Source organism: Canis lupus, chromosome 31 (genome assembly GCF_003254725.2).
Source record: "Canis lupus dingo isolate Sandy chromosome 31, ASM325472v2, whole genome shotgun sequence".
Taxonomy (NCBI): domain Eukaryota; kingdom Metazoa; phylum Chordata; class Mammalia; order Carnivora; family Canidae; genus Canis; species Canis lupus.
The window spans coordinates 36368192-36383457 of NC_064273.1; positions in this window are offsets into that span (position 1 = coordinate 36368192).

Consider the following 15266-nt stretch of genomic DNA (forward strand, 5'->3'; position numbering starts at 1 on the left):
ATCTTATGAAAGGTAATAACCCACAGGTTCAAGAAACTGAATCCAACCAGGATGAATAATAATAATAATAATAATGAAGAAGAAGAAGAAGAAGAAGAAGAAGAAGAAGAAGAAGAAGAAGAAAATCCAATGTAAGCACATCAAGGCAAAACTATCTATAAATCAATCTATAAACTATTATCAGTCATAGATGATTTTAGGAAATTCACTAACATGTTGAAATTAAGCAACATGTTCCTAAATAACCAATACTTCAAGAAAGAAATCTCAAGGGAAATTAGAACATACTTTGCTATGAATAAAAATTAAAAATGCAGCATACCAAAATTCGCAGGTGCAGAGAAAATCATGCCTAGAAGGAAGTTTATAACCATATGTGTCGATATTAAAGAAGATCTCCAGATCAATAACCTAATTTTCCACCTTGAGAACTTCTCAAAAGAAGAGCAAATTAAACCAAAAGCAAGCAGAAAGAAGGAAATAATAGAGTGAGGCAGAAATAAGTGATTTTAGCAAAGTTGCAAGATACGAAGTCTCCATGTAGAATTTTTACATTGTAGAAATGTTTATTGGATGGAGCCATAGTCCACAGACGTGGGTGAGGAGACTCAGGGTTGTAAGATGTCTGCTCTCAAAGGGATCTGTAGATCAACATGATCCCTGTCAAAACTCTTATAGGTTTGCTTTCTTCCTTTACTTGTCCCCCTGTTTGATGACTATTGACAAGTGGATTCCAAAATGTATGTGGAAATACAAAGGATCTGGGGTACCTGGGTGGCTCAGTGGTTGAGCATCTGCCTTCGGCCCAGGGCGTGATCCTGGAGTCCTGGATCGAGTCCCACATTGGGCTCCCTATGAGGAGCCTGCTTCTGCCTCTGCCTGTGTCTCTGCCTCTCTGTGTCTCTCATGAACAAATAAATTATTTTTTAAAAAGGAAATACAAAGGATCTAGAACACTGTCATATTTGGGGACTTCTTTTAAAATTGCAGTAATGGAGGTGGCGAGGTAATGATATAAGGACAGACACACAGACCTATGGAACAGAATAGTCTAGAAATGCCTCTTTCTCCCAACTATGACTGCTTGACTATATCAAAGAACTGATGCAATTTGATGGAGAGAGGATGATGTTTTTAGGAAATTGGCATTGGAGGAATTGAGCGAGCATATGGAAACGTGCACCTTGACCTCTGCCTTTCACGTAGAAATTAATTAAAGATGGATCATAAACATAGACGTGAACACCAAAGCAGTGGTGCTTCTAGAAGAAAACACAAATTATTTTCATATTCTTGTGGTAGGCAGAGATTTCTTAGAGAAGACACACATAGGAAAAAAAACCTAACCCATAACCATAAAGGAAGATATCGATAAATTGAATCTTTTTAAATAAGGAACTCCTATTGTAAAAAAATATATATATATTAAGAACGGCAAGCTGCAAGGGCTCCTGGGTGGTGTCGTGAATTATGCTGCAGACTCTTGGTTTTGGCTCAGCTCATGATCTCAGGGTCATGAGATCGCGCCCCACGTCAGGCTCCACACTCGCTGGAGAGTCTGCTTGAGATTCTCTCTCTCTCCCTCTCCCTACGCCCCTCCCTGCTACATGCTCTCTCTCTCTCCTATTATTTATAAATAAATCTTTTTAAAAAAGATGGTAAGCTACAGACTTGGAGAACACATTTGTGGTGTATCCACGTGATGGAGAACAGAACCTAGGATATATCAAGAAATCCTACAGAGCAATACTAAAAACAATGAGATTTTAAAACGAAGGGAAACTGAACAGACAGATCATTAGTCAGCAGATGAAAACCTTGGTGGTACAATGACCACACACCTCTCAAGGTGGCCACATTTAAAAAAAAAATACTGAGAATGCCAAGTGGGGGCAAGTGCGTGAAACAACAGGAGTGTTGGGAGTATGAACTGGGAGAAATTTGGAAAGCTGATTGATTGGTAATATTTACTAAAATTAAACATTCTTATCCCAAGACCCAGAGATTTCCTGCTGGGGGTATCCTCGAGGGAAATGAGTGTCCGTGTCCACCTGGAGTCCGGAGCAGGAGCTAACAGCAGCTTTCCTGATAGCGGCTGAAAAGCCTCCACAGGCCCGTCAGTAGCAGAAAGGAAAAATAAACTGCAGAGGGAGGGAGTGTGGATCCACACAACAGCATGATGAGTTTCAGGAGCATGATGCTGAGCAGCGGAAGAACCCGGACACGGAGAAGCACGTACACTGTAGGCCGATTACACGAGCACCAAGAATAAACTAGGCTAATCTGCGGTGATCGAAGCCAGAGTAGTGCTTATCTTTGGAGATGGGGATTGATTGGGATTGGGCCCAAGGAACGTTTGACATGGTGGAAATGTTCTAGGTGGGAAGGTCGTAGATGGCCATCTGGGTGGTGAATATACAAGTGTGTGGATATGTAGGGTTCACCAAGCCTTATGTTAACGGTTTTGTGCTTTACTTTAAAAAAGAAAAAAAAAAATCCCTCTTACGGGGGAGAAAAAAAAAAGATTGCAATCTCTGGAGCCAGACTTACTGTTTTGGATCTGAGACTGGATAATTTCTTGTTGTGTGACCTCAGGCAGGTTACATAACCTCTCTGGGCCCTACTTCCCCATCCCATATTGTGGATAATAATAGCGGAGTTGGGATGAGGGTTAAATGATCTGATGGCTTTAAAGTTCAAAGCATAGTCTGGACCCCACCATGGCCTCCCAAGCTCTCAGTTTTTGTTATTAGGTGATGGCTGACTTCCCCTAACACGGTGAGGCCTCAGACGTGCCACTAGCCCACTTTGCCCCCACTTTGCAGCATCAATCATTGGCCAGAGCGGTCCCTACGTGACGTTATTTACGTTTTTCTAGGCTTTCCACCAGGAAGTACTCCATTTATCCTTAACTATTACCCTAGAGGCCTAGATGTTTTGTTTTGTTTTTGTTTGTTTTTTGTTTGTTTTTTTTTAGTCTTTACTAACCTTGTTTTTAATAAAAAATAAATTCCACAATGTTGGCCAACGTGAAATCTATCATCTGACCCAAAGTGGGGAAATCAGTAGATTTCACGCTAGGCCCATCTGTGGACAGAGAGGTAGCGGGTGCTATTTTGTGACAGTAACCACGGAGGGAGCAGACCGACCTTTAGTAACCTCACATGCTTCCTGTTGGCTGCGGGAGCAGCGACACCGGCCGTGTTTTTTACACATGTGATTGCATTACTTCTACCTTCACCCAATTCGCCCTGTATGTGCATAGAGCAGAAACTGAAATCATTGTTTGTGGTTTGGGGGTTTTCACATGTCTGCAGTGATGAAAATTGAAATTCTGTCCTACATAAGGAAGGGGCTGCTTCCCATTATTCACAATACGTGCACCTCACCGCAGATGGGTCTGTTTCACAGCAGAAGGGCTCCTTGGGACATGTTTACACCTCAGCTTGGGGGTAAGTCACTCACAAAGTGCTTTTTAGTAAAAAAAAAAAAAAAAAAAAAAAAAAATTTTTTTTCAATATAAATGTCTGGAGTAAATGTAACTAACTAGTTGTAGGTCCAAGAAACCAAGTCGTGTGGGTTAGTATAGGCACAGACAATAATTTGTCATGTAAGCATTGAGCAAATGTTGGAGAGCCAAGTAGGAGGCAGGCATCTGCTGGAAGTTGGGGCTCGGGGAGAGTGAGCCAGAGTCTCCCTCTGTCCTCCGGGCCATAGACCAGCGAGGGAAACAAGCAATCTGTGAATGTGCATGGGTTGCCTCTCAGGGAAAAGTAAGATGACTTAGTTACTTCCCTAGTTTTTTTGTGAAAGAATTGACATATAACATTGTACTAGTCCCAAGCTACACAATGTTATTGGATATTGTTTATACTGCAAAATAATCACCACAATAAGCTTAGTTAACACTCCTCCTCTCATATAGTTATAAGTTTTTTCCCCCTTGGGATGAGAACTTTTCAGCTATTCTCTAAGCAATTTTCAGATACACGATATGGTAATGTGCGCCATGCTGTATGTCACACTGTCCAGGACTTATTTATCTTATCATTAGAAGTTTTAACCTTTTGACCACCATATTGATGCCTTAACATTTACTATTGGGCTGTTGTCACTCTGGGCTGGGAGCCCTCCTTTGTACATTTATCCATCCATTTTTCCTTGTAGGATGTCCCATGCACAGGGGTTCGTCACAGGAGGAAAAGAAGAGTATGCCATTTGGGAAGATGGTGAGCAATAGCAACAGTGGGGGAGGGTCAGGGGAAGGTAGTGGCCTCAGGGTGGGGAAGACAATGTTCAATGCACACGGGCCTCTGCTTTCCTGTCTTCTGGGCTCCCCACATGGTAACCACCCCATTTTATTCAGCCATCACCATGGTACTCTTGGTATTCCCATTTTACTGTTGAAGATTGAGGCTTTGAGAGGTGAGGAGCAGCCCAGCAGCACAGATGGCTAAGGATGGGGCCGGCCTCCCATCCATCACCATCCTGCAGGTGCCTGGGTGCTTGAGCACGCACACACAAGAGTTCTAGTAAGGAGGAAGAGCATCGTCCCATCCATCCTCACCTTCTCAAGTTCTCAGTTGACAAAGAACGGCCACAAATGCTTCCTTGTCCCGCAGCCCATTGTGTGGTCCCAAGTGACCTGGTACTCTCTGGTTCCATGTCCTCTCCTTATTCATCCCCAAAACTCTGCCGCTTGCCTCTCATTCCGCATAGTCCATGTGCTGTCTACTTGCTGTCACAGGTGGTCTGAGGCCACCTCATCCAGAGTGGCCTCACTCAGGACTGTCCTGTGACTTTAAAAAATTAACCTTTGCATTTTGAGATAATTATGTGTTCTCGTGGAGTTGTAAGAAAGAACACAGGGAGATCCTGTGTGCCTTTTACCTAGCTCCCCCCTTGGTCACATCTTGTGACACTGTAGTACAACATCATATCCAGGACGTTGACACTGATACAGTCCACACAAGACTCCCTCATGCCACCCGTGAGTAGCCCCATTCTCATTCTTTCCACTCTGTCCCCTCCTTAACCCCTGACAATCACAAATCTGTCCCCATTTTTGTGATATTGTCATTTCAAGAATGTCACATAAATGGGATTGTACAATGTCCAACCTCTTCAGATTGGTTTTTCTAAGAATTCTCTGGCGACCTATCCAGAGGTTGTTGGCCGTTGAGTAGTTAATTTCTTTGTATTGCTGAGTAGTGTCCCATAGTGTAGACGGGGCCATAGTTTAACTATTTACCTATCAATGGACATCCGGGTTGTTGGTAGTTTTTAGCTAATCGCAGACAAAACTGCTGTGAATGTTTGAGTGCTATTTTTTTTTTTTTTTGCTAAGTTTTATCTGAATGTGAGTTTTAATTTCTTTGGGACAAATGTCCAGGGGTATAATTGCTGGAAGTTGAGCAAATTGTCCTTTATTTCTATTTTTCTGAGTTTTTTTTTTAACATGAATAGATGTTCAATTTTGTCAAATTCTTTGTCCATATCAATTGGCACAATCATGTGATTTTTCTTCTTTAGTCTGTTAATATGGTGTGCTACATGGATGTGCAAATATTGAACCAGACTTGCATGCTTGAGATAAACTCCACTTGGACTTAGTGTATCATTTTTTTTAATGTTTAAAAGATTTTTTGTATTTATTTGAGAGGGAGAAAGAGAGAACACAAGCAGAGGGAGGGGCAGTGGTAGAGGGAGAAGCAAACTCCCCGCTGAACTGGGAGCCTGATGCGGGGCTCGATCCCAGGACCCTGAGATCATGATTTGAGCTGAAGGCAGATGCTTATCCAACTGAGCCACCCAGGTGTCCATAGTGTGTCATTTTAAATGTATATTGCTGAATTCTTTTTTTTTAAACAGAAGCATTATTTGTAACTTTTATTTTACACATTCACAAATGCTTGTACAACATACTTCTAACGTTTATAAATTCTATTGGCTAATATTTTGTTAGTGGTTTTTGCATCTATATTTATGAGGGATTTTGGTCTGTAGTTTTTAAAATATTATCTTTGTCTGATAACAGGGTAATACTAGTTAAATAAAATGAATTGGGAAGTTATTCCTTCCTTTCCTATTTCTGGAGGAGATTGTAAAGAGATGATGTGAATTCTTTAAACATTTGGTAGAATTATCCAGCGAAGCTGTCTGGGCCTGGATAGTTCTTTTCCTCCCTCTCTCCGTCCCTCCCTCCCTCCCTTCCTCCTTCCTGAGTTTTAAAATGATGAATTCAGTTTCCTTCATAGTTATAGAGCTATTCAAATAACCTATTTTATATTCAGTGAGTTGTTGTAGTATGTGCTTTTTGAAGAATTTGTTCATTTCATCTAAATTGTCAAATTTAGATGCACAGAGTTGTTTGTAGTGTTGGCTTATTGTCCTTTGGACGTCCATGGGATCTGTAATGACATCTCCTGCTCCATCTCTAATATTGGTAATTTGTGTCTTCCATGTCTTTTCTTTGTCAGACTTGCTGGAGATTTTTCAATTTTATCCATCATCTCTAAATGATCAATCCAGCTTTGTGTTTCATTGAGTTTCTTTATTCTTCCATTTTTAATTTCATTGATCTCTGCTCTTATCTTTATTATTTCCTTAATTTTGGTTTATTTTGCTTTTCTTTCTCTACATTCTTGAGGTGGGAGTTTAGATTATGGATTTGAGACTTTTCCTCATTTTCACTTTATATGCTTTTGATATTATAAATTTCTGCTCCACACTGATGTGGCTCTCACATGTGTACTTTGATATGTGTACTTTCATTTTATTCAGTTAACTGTGTTTTGTTTGCCATTAAGATCCCCTCTTGGACTTATGGATTATTTAGGAATGCATTGTTTGGAGATATTCCTATTATCTTTTTATAGTTTGATTCCATTTGGGTCAGGGAACACACTCTGCATTATCTCAGTTCTTTTAAATTTGTTGAGATTTGTTTTATGGCTCAGGATATGATCTATGTTAGTAGATGTTCCGTGAACGTTTGAGAAGAATGTGTATTCTCCTGTCGTTGGCTGGAGTGGAATGTTCTATAAATACTACTTGGATCCTGTTGGTCAGTAGTCAGTGGTGCTGCTGGGTTCTACATCCTTGCAAAGTTTTCTGTCTAGTTGTTCTAGCAGTTGTTGAGTGAAGTGATAAAGTCTCCAACTAAAATGGTGAATTTATCTATTTCTCTTGTCAGTTCTATCAAGTTTTGCTTCACATAGTTTATAGTTCTGTTATTTGGTTCATTTACATTTAATGTAAGTATTGACATGTTGGGCTTAAGAGTGTATTTTATTTTATATTTTCCATGTTCTTGGGTTTTCATTTCCCTGTTGTCTTGTTCCTGCATTCCTAGGAGTCATTTGAACATATTTTTATTTTTTAAAAAGATTTTATTTTATTTATTTATTCATGAGAGACACACACAGAGAGAGAGGCAGAGACACAGGCAGGGGGGAGAAGCAGGCTCCCTATAGGGAGCCCTATGACAGACTCGATCCCAGGACCCTGGGATCATGACCTGAGCCAAAGGCAGATGCTCAACTGCTGAGCCACCCAGGTGACCCTGGACATAGTTTTAGAATTGCTTTTTGACCCTCTATAATGTTTTTGAGAGTATCTCTTCGTATTGCTTTTTTAGTGTTTTATCTAGGTATTACATTATATATACGTGACATCAGTCTTGTCATAGTTTTACAAGTTGGAGTGCAATGTAGGAAATTTACTTCCCTTTATAACTATTTACCCTCCTCTATTTATAGTATAATTGTCTTAATTATTTACTCCATACACATTTTTTTTTTACTCCATACACATTTAAAAGCACATCAGACAATATTACAATTTTTGCTTTGCCTATCAAACGCATTTTGAAAAACTCAAGAGAGGAGGAAAAGTTTATTTAAATTACTCATATTTTTACTTACAGTGTTCTTTCCCTTTTTTGCTTTATAAAATTTTCTTCTTTTGCCATTTCCTTTATGTTTTAGAGGACTTCCTTCAGCCATTCTTTTAAAGTATGTCTACTGGTAACAAATTTTCTTAAGTTTGTCTTGATTTCCCTTCCCTTGGATATCTTTTCTGAATGTAAGAAACTGGGTTGATCTTTACTTTCAGCAAGTGAAAAATGTTGAGCCAATTCCTTCTGACCACTATTGCTTTTGATGAGAAATATACTGTAATTTGAATTGTTTTTTTCTTTCCAGGTGACATGTCTTGTATCTTTTACTGCCTTCAGGATCTCTCTTTTGCCTTTAGGATAAGGAGTTTGACTATAGGGTGTCTTATTGTAGATTTCTTTGGATTTACCCTTTTTTGAATTACTCAACTTCTTGAATCTTTTGAATATGGAGGTTTCTGTCTTTTGCCAAATTTGGGAAGTTTGTAGCTACTATTTCTTTGAGCATCTTCTTTTAAGATTTTATTTTTTAATAGAGAGACTGTGCATGAGTTGGGGGAAGAGCAGAGGGGGAGGGAGAGAGAGAATCTCAAGCAGACTCTGCAACTGAGAGTGGAGCCTGTTTCAGGGCTTGATCTCACGACCCCTAGATCATAGTCTGAAACAAAATGAAGAGTTGGATATTCAACGGACTTAGCCACTCATGCATCCCTCTGAGAATTTTCAACCTGCAACCATCCTTCTGAATCTATAGATCTTCCGTTATAGTCTAATATGTTCCTTGGCTTCTGCTCACTTTTCATACAGCTTATTTTCTCTCTGTTGTCCAGACTGGGTAATTCTGTTGTTCTGTTGTCCAATTCATTGATTCTTTCCTTTCTCCTCTTCATTCTGCTGTTGAGCCCATCTGCTGAGTTTTTCATTTTGGTTATCCTATTTTTCAGTTCTAAAATTCCTATTTTATTTTTAAAATTTATTTTATTTCTTTACTAAGACTTTCTATCTTTTCACTTGTTTCATGTCAGTTCATCATTTCTCACTGAAACATTTTGATGATGTCTGCTTTTAAATCTTTGTTAGTAATTGTAACATTTTGTCATCTTAGGGTTAGCATCTACTGATTGCTTTTTTTCATTTGAATTGTGAATCTTCGTTCTTTGATAATGAAAGACTTTTGATCGAAACCTAAATATTTTTGGTATTATGTTATAAGACTTTGGATCTTATTAAACTTTCTGTTTTAGTTGGCTTTCTCTGACATCACTCAGGTAGAAGAAGTGGGTGGGCACTGTCTCATTACTGCCAGATGAGGGTAGAAGTCCAGGTTCCCTGCTCAGTCTTTGTTGACATCCAAGGGAGGAGCTCCTCATTACTGCTTGGAAGGGTTGGAGTTCTGGCTCTCCACTTGGCCACCACCCACACCTCCCTCGCTGAAGGAGGCAGGAGACCTCATTATTGCTCCTGACATGATCTCCACTGGCATGACTTGAGGGGAGTGTAGTGTCTTTGTTAACACTGTGTGGTGGTAAAAGTCCTGAGTCTACTGGATCGCTTCTGCCTCCATCCCAGTGAGGAAAGGAGTGACTTCTCATTACTGCCTGGTTCCTGCCTATGTATACGTCATTCTCTGACACCATTTTTTCTCAGGATGGGGGCAGTTTGGATGCTTCATTAGAGCCTGAGGAGGGTGGAAACCTAGGTTCCCAACTCATTTTTATTGGTGTAGGTGGGTGTGGGACCATAATTTATTATCTGGTATTAGACTGGAGTAGAGCAATCATCTAAAAAATTTCTATATTTCTAGGGTGCCCTTTTGGCTACAGTGAGTAGCCGTTCATCGGGGCTTGTTTTGTTTGTGCCCTTGAGCATTTCTAGGTTGTCGGTTTCTTCAAATGAAAGTCTGGGATATATGAGGCAGAAACAAAACCGAGGGATCTCACTACAGTGTTGTTCTTTGGGTCCCAAGGTTCCATCTTGGGCCATCTGCTTCATGCTCTGCACTGTCAGTGTCTCCTCATGTGCTTTGTATAGTTCAGAGTTTTTAGTTGTGCCTAGGTAAGGGGAATAGAGAAAAGTATATCTGCTCCATGTCCCCACTAGCCTGCCTGTGATTTTTAACAGATTGAATGTGAGCTTCTTCAGCTCTCTGTCCCTATTTGAAAGAGCCATGATGCTCAAGTGCAAGAAGTACTCAGCAGGAGTCCTGGGGCTTTTCAAACCTCATGCAACCTCAATCTCCTTATTTCTCAGTGGCAGGATCATTTACTGAGATAATTTCTGAGGCTAATTTCCTTGCTTTAGCTAATTTTCCCTTCCATCCCTTAAAAAGTAGCCAAGTTTTTTTTTTTTTCTTTTAATTAAATTGTTTTTCTTTTGCCTTGGGGACTTTTGAGTTGCAGGGCCCTGCCCAGAAGTTTCCAGGCATGCAGAAGATAATCACCCGCAACCAAATTTTTGCTTTCAAAAGCCCAAGTTCAAATAGGTGATTGCCCAGGTCTTCCTAGGAGGTAGCAGAAGGGGGTTGGGGACCTGGAGGAGAGAGATCCTGTTCTTCTGGAGGCAGGAAGAACATTTCAGGCCTGGAGAGGGGCGGGGTAGGGTCTCTAAATCACAGGAGAGCTCAGGTGTCCCAGGGAGGCAAAAGGCACTGATCATACAGGACTTGAGCTGTGGTCTTTAGAGCTAAGAGGGTAGATCTGTGCCCAAGTGGCATGGCATGGAGGCATTGCCTTCTGGGGACCAGAAGCAGATTATTTGACTGCTAAGGAAAGTAAAATGTGGCCTGCCCTGTACCTGGGGGTGGGGTGTCAGATTCATCTGTGCTCCAGTGATGGCATCTGCCCTCCTAGCCTGCAGGGGCATCCTGAGCATCCCATGGGATAATGCACGTTACAGTACTTTCCAAAACACTGGAGGCTGTTCAACGTAACTCATGATTTTTATCAAGCACCTACTCTGACTAGATGCTATGCCAAGAATGATGTTGACGACAAAGAGACTTTGGGATTTATGATCTCCTGGAGGAGAAAAGTCAAGTGCCCAAGTGAACAGGAACTAAGGCAATACAGGATTGTGAGGTTGACCTAGAAACTATTTGTAAGGATTTCCCCCATAAACTGGCTTACGGGCCCCCGGACTTTAAATAGCCTGTTTGTCTTAATCAGGACTTTTAGGCTGCAAGTGAACTGAAACCTACTTTATGCTGGTTCAGGGTCAGAGGGAGAGTCCTGGTTCTCATAATGAGGATGACCAATATTTATGGATAAGACACACACTATGAGTCAGATGTGATTATCAAAAATTGACTCATGTAACCCTCCCAACAATCCTGAGGTGAGCATGACTATCACTTTGTGGCTGCAGTCACAGGGGCATCCAGAGACGTGAACGTGCTCTAGGTGCCCAGTGCCTCCCACCATGTCTTGCAGCCTCTGTGCCTCCGTGGTTTCCCTTCCCAGTTGGCCACTCCCTGCAGGCAGAGAAGAACCCTCTCCTTCTCAGGGCCTTGGCAAGTCCCAGGGAGAACTCTTATAAACCCCCACCCCACCCCCCGGACTGGTCAATCCTTTACAAAGCAAACACAGTGACCTTAGGGATGGAATGTTCTGACTGGTGCCAGGTAGGGGGTGCATTCTAGGATTGCTTACATGCAGTTAGGGGAGAGCAGGTCTGCAGAGGAAAAGTGGGGTGCACTCCACGGGCTACCAGATGTTTCCCAGCTGGGCCCTTGACTGAGGGCGGTGGGAGCTTTTATGTCTGTGTGGAAGGAGGCCTCCAGCAATTGTCCGGTGTCTGTCTCGGAGACCTCTGTCCTGATCTTCAGCTTTGAAGGTCATTTCATTGCCAGATGTTACTCCCTCTTTCTTCATTTGTGGAAATTGTTTCCTAGAACTTTCCTGCCACTCTCTGTTCTGTGCTAATGGAAGAAAACAGGAATAGTCTGCAACGCTTACTTCTTCCTAACTTAGCTTATGGATATTTGCTTGCATTTTTCTGTTCCCAAAAGCCTCCCTCATTAACCTCATCTTTCCATCTTCCCACCTCCAAGGCGCTCTCCCTCTTCCTACCTCCACCCCACATGCACCTGGGGCCCATCCCCTGCCCCCATCTCCTGGGGAGGGGTGGTGAGGAGGGAGGGGCTCCCTTTGGAGCTGTGCCAGAGGGTGCAAGGTGGGGACATCTGGACATTGGAGCAGGACATGACAGGAGGCAGGAGGGAATCCAGCAAATCATGGAGGTGAAAATGATGTTTCTTTAAAATGAATGAGCCTGCCCTAAAGAGTCATCAGATAATAATGAGGAGCAGCGGGCCAGCTGAGGTTCTTATCTAGCCTGGGTGTGTTTTAACTCTAAAATGAAACAGGCAGTTCCCATTTGGTTCTCGTCCGGCCTTAGGCACCCACCCTCCCGGATGTGCTGTTTGCGTCTGCTGCCCCTTCCCGTCCCTGCCCACAAGGGCTGGGGCATGGTTTTCCTCTGCACTTGCTCCTACCTCCTAATAGTCTTTCTTTCTCCCTTCCCCTCCCCAGCCATCCTGCCTTCTCTCTTGCTCGCCCAAATTCTTCTTTTTCTCTCTCTCATTCTTTCTGTCTCTTCCTTTTTTAAAGTGCAGGCATTGGTTTTTATGTAAACGGAGGTAGAAAAGGTCCAACACCCTAATTTCTCTGTTAACATGACAAGGAAAGGATCAGAGAAGCCAACAAGTTGGGGCGTGAGCAGAGGGAGGTCTCAATGTGGTGGGGGTACAACAGGGGTGGGATTCATCCCCGCTGACCCAGCTCCAGGAGGCCCCATCACATTTCCCGCCACAGTCTGCCAAGAGAAGGGATGAGCCCCCTTGCCCACTGGCTGTTGCAGCACCAGCCTTTTGCTTGTATTGGTTTGAAAACATTTACCTTCAGAGCCGGAGCTTTGGGTTGTAAAAAGCAATCACGCAACTGCGCAAACACCTCCCTACACCATGCCCTCCCAAATCGAGTTTCCTGGAGGCTTTGGGGCAAGACATCTCACAAAGCCTCACACGTTGGCACAGTGCGGCCCTTGAAGAGGAGCTGGGGACTGAGCAGGGAGACCCCCTTCTTTAGTTTTTTGTTTTCCTCCGTGACATGGTGAGATGTCCAATGAGGGGATGTTCCCCTGGTGGGATATGAGCCGGGCCGGCACTTTCCTACACTGGGGGTTCCTCTCCCACGCTGGAACTAGCCTGGAGGGTGGGCTCCAGAAGGGGCACGGCTCCCGGAGACCAGGAGGCCCATGTGTCCCCACTTTGCCTCTCCCCTAAACCACACGGTGGGAGCTCCTATAGCTTCAGGTAAGGAACGGCCCCAGAGTATGTTAAGCTCACAGAACAAGTTAAAAACATACCCAGGCTAGACAAGAACCTCAGCTGTCCCATCTCTCCTCATTACCGTCTGATGACTCTTCAGGGCAGGATTTTCTCCGTTTTGTGCTCCATCACCCCCACCCCGTGTTCCAATGCAGAGATCAGCTCCTAGCAGAGCAGGCAATTTTTAAAAAAAGATTTATTTATTTATTTATATGAGAGAGAGAGATGGAGGAGGGAAAGGAGTCAGAATCCCAAGCAGACCCCCACTGAGGGCAGAGCCCAACTCCAGGCTCCAACCCAGGACCCTGAGACCCTGACCTGAGCCGAAAGCAAGACTCGGGTCCTCAACCGACGGACTGCAGGTGCCCCGGAGCAGGCGATCTCTGAGTGTGTGCTGAGCGTGGGGCTAAAGTCGTAGGTCCTGGAAAATGAAGTTCAGGCCGGTGTAGCTCTGTGGTTGAGCAGCAGCAGGTCAGCCAATGGGGGCCACTTAGGTTGATTCAGAGCTGGGCACCGTGTAATCAAAGAAGGCTCAAGGTCATAATTGTTGAAAGCCGAATCACCAAAATATGAAGAAGACTGTATTAATAAAGAATATATTCATTGGATTTCTTCCTTGCCGGCTGGCAGCAGGGGGCTGGGAAGCCACAGGATGTCCCTGAAGGTTTCTCTTGGAGGGATCTTGTGTTTGGGAGCTGCAGGGGTGGGGCAATTCACCATGCCGAGCCAGGCTCACCCCCTTGCCACCGGCTCCCCGGAAAGTTCACTCGCGTCAGTCCCCAGGCCCTCGGTGAGCCCATCTGGATGTCTGACCTACCCGCACCCCCCTTTCACCCCCCTTCACTGGATGCCAAGAGCAGAACCTCTGCACCAGAGACCGAGTGCTCAGAGTGCCCCCGTCTCCCCACCATGTCCCAGCTCAGTAGCTGGATGTCTGGAAGAGATAAATTGAATGGTCCTTAAAAAGGAAATTGGGGGATAATGTGCAAAGCAGGTGACTGAAATGACAGAATTATGAGGAAAGTGAATTCAGTCCCTGGTGGTGGAGGCCACTCACCTGCTTGTCCCTAGGATACCAGGTAGCCAGTTCTGTGGCACAGAAGCTTGTCCTTACCAGCAGTCTGAATGGAGCCTGGGGACACTGGATCCTCAGCAAGAGGAGGGAGTGCCTTGAATAGATGGTCAATGGTATGCCCCAAATTTTACAAGGGACACCAAGTAAATGGAACCCATGCAGAGAAAGGTAAGCAGGAAGAAGGGGCATGGTCGAGGAAGCAAGTTTTGGGGATGGGCAGGGATGCCTGGCCCAGAGAAGTGAAGGCCTAGAGAGAAATATGGCACCTTGGTTGAATAACTCAAGGCCTACTTGGGGAGGAGGGCTGCCTGGCTCTGTGACTTGATGTCTTATGAGCAGAAATCCCTATTGGCTTTGGGATCTGTACTGGACAGTCCTGCGTGAGCCCTCTTGTATTTACCTGCACACACACTTGTGTTCAGAGTGCCCCAAAACAGCCTCGTGAAGCACCCATGGCCCTATCTTTCTGCGTAGTTCCCCTGGGGCTGCTCTTCCCATTGGCCTATTTGGCCCCACTAATCAGTGTTTGGCATCTCCCACCCCACCCTCATCCCCACCCCTGGGGACAGTGACTAGCTGCTGGCTGATAAGATGCAAGCCTGGAGACAGTGGGGGGCCTTGCAGAGACAGCCTCACTGAGGAGAAGCCAGCAGATGGAAAGTAGAGGCATGGAAAGAGCTAGAGACCAAAAGCCAAGGGTAGAGTATGGGTCCTTGGCCTTGACAGGCTTGAAACCAGCACACCCTGACCTCTTCTGCTACCTAAGACAATGCATCATTACCTTTAGCATAAGCCGGTCAGGGGTGGGTTTCTGTTACTTACAACCAAGAGTCCTGACACGAATGTCATAGATCTGGCTTAGTCTACTGTTTATTCCTTAATCTGGCCCAAGAGGGACAATACCAGTAAGGATTGGGAATGGCTTGCTTGCTGGGTGCCACGCATGGCGGAAAGTGCTTGACATGCAC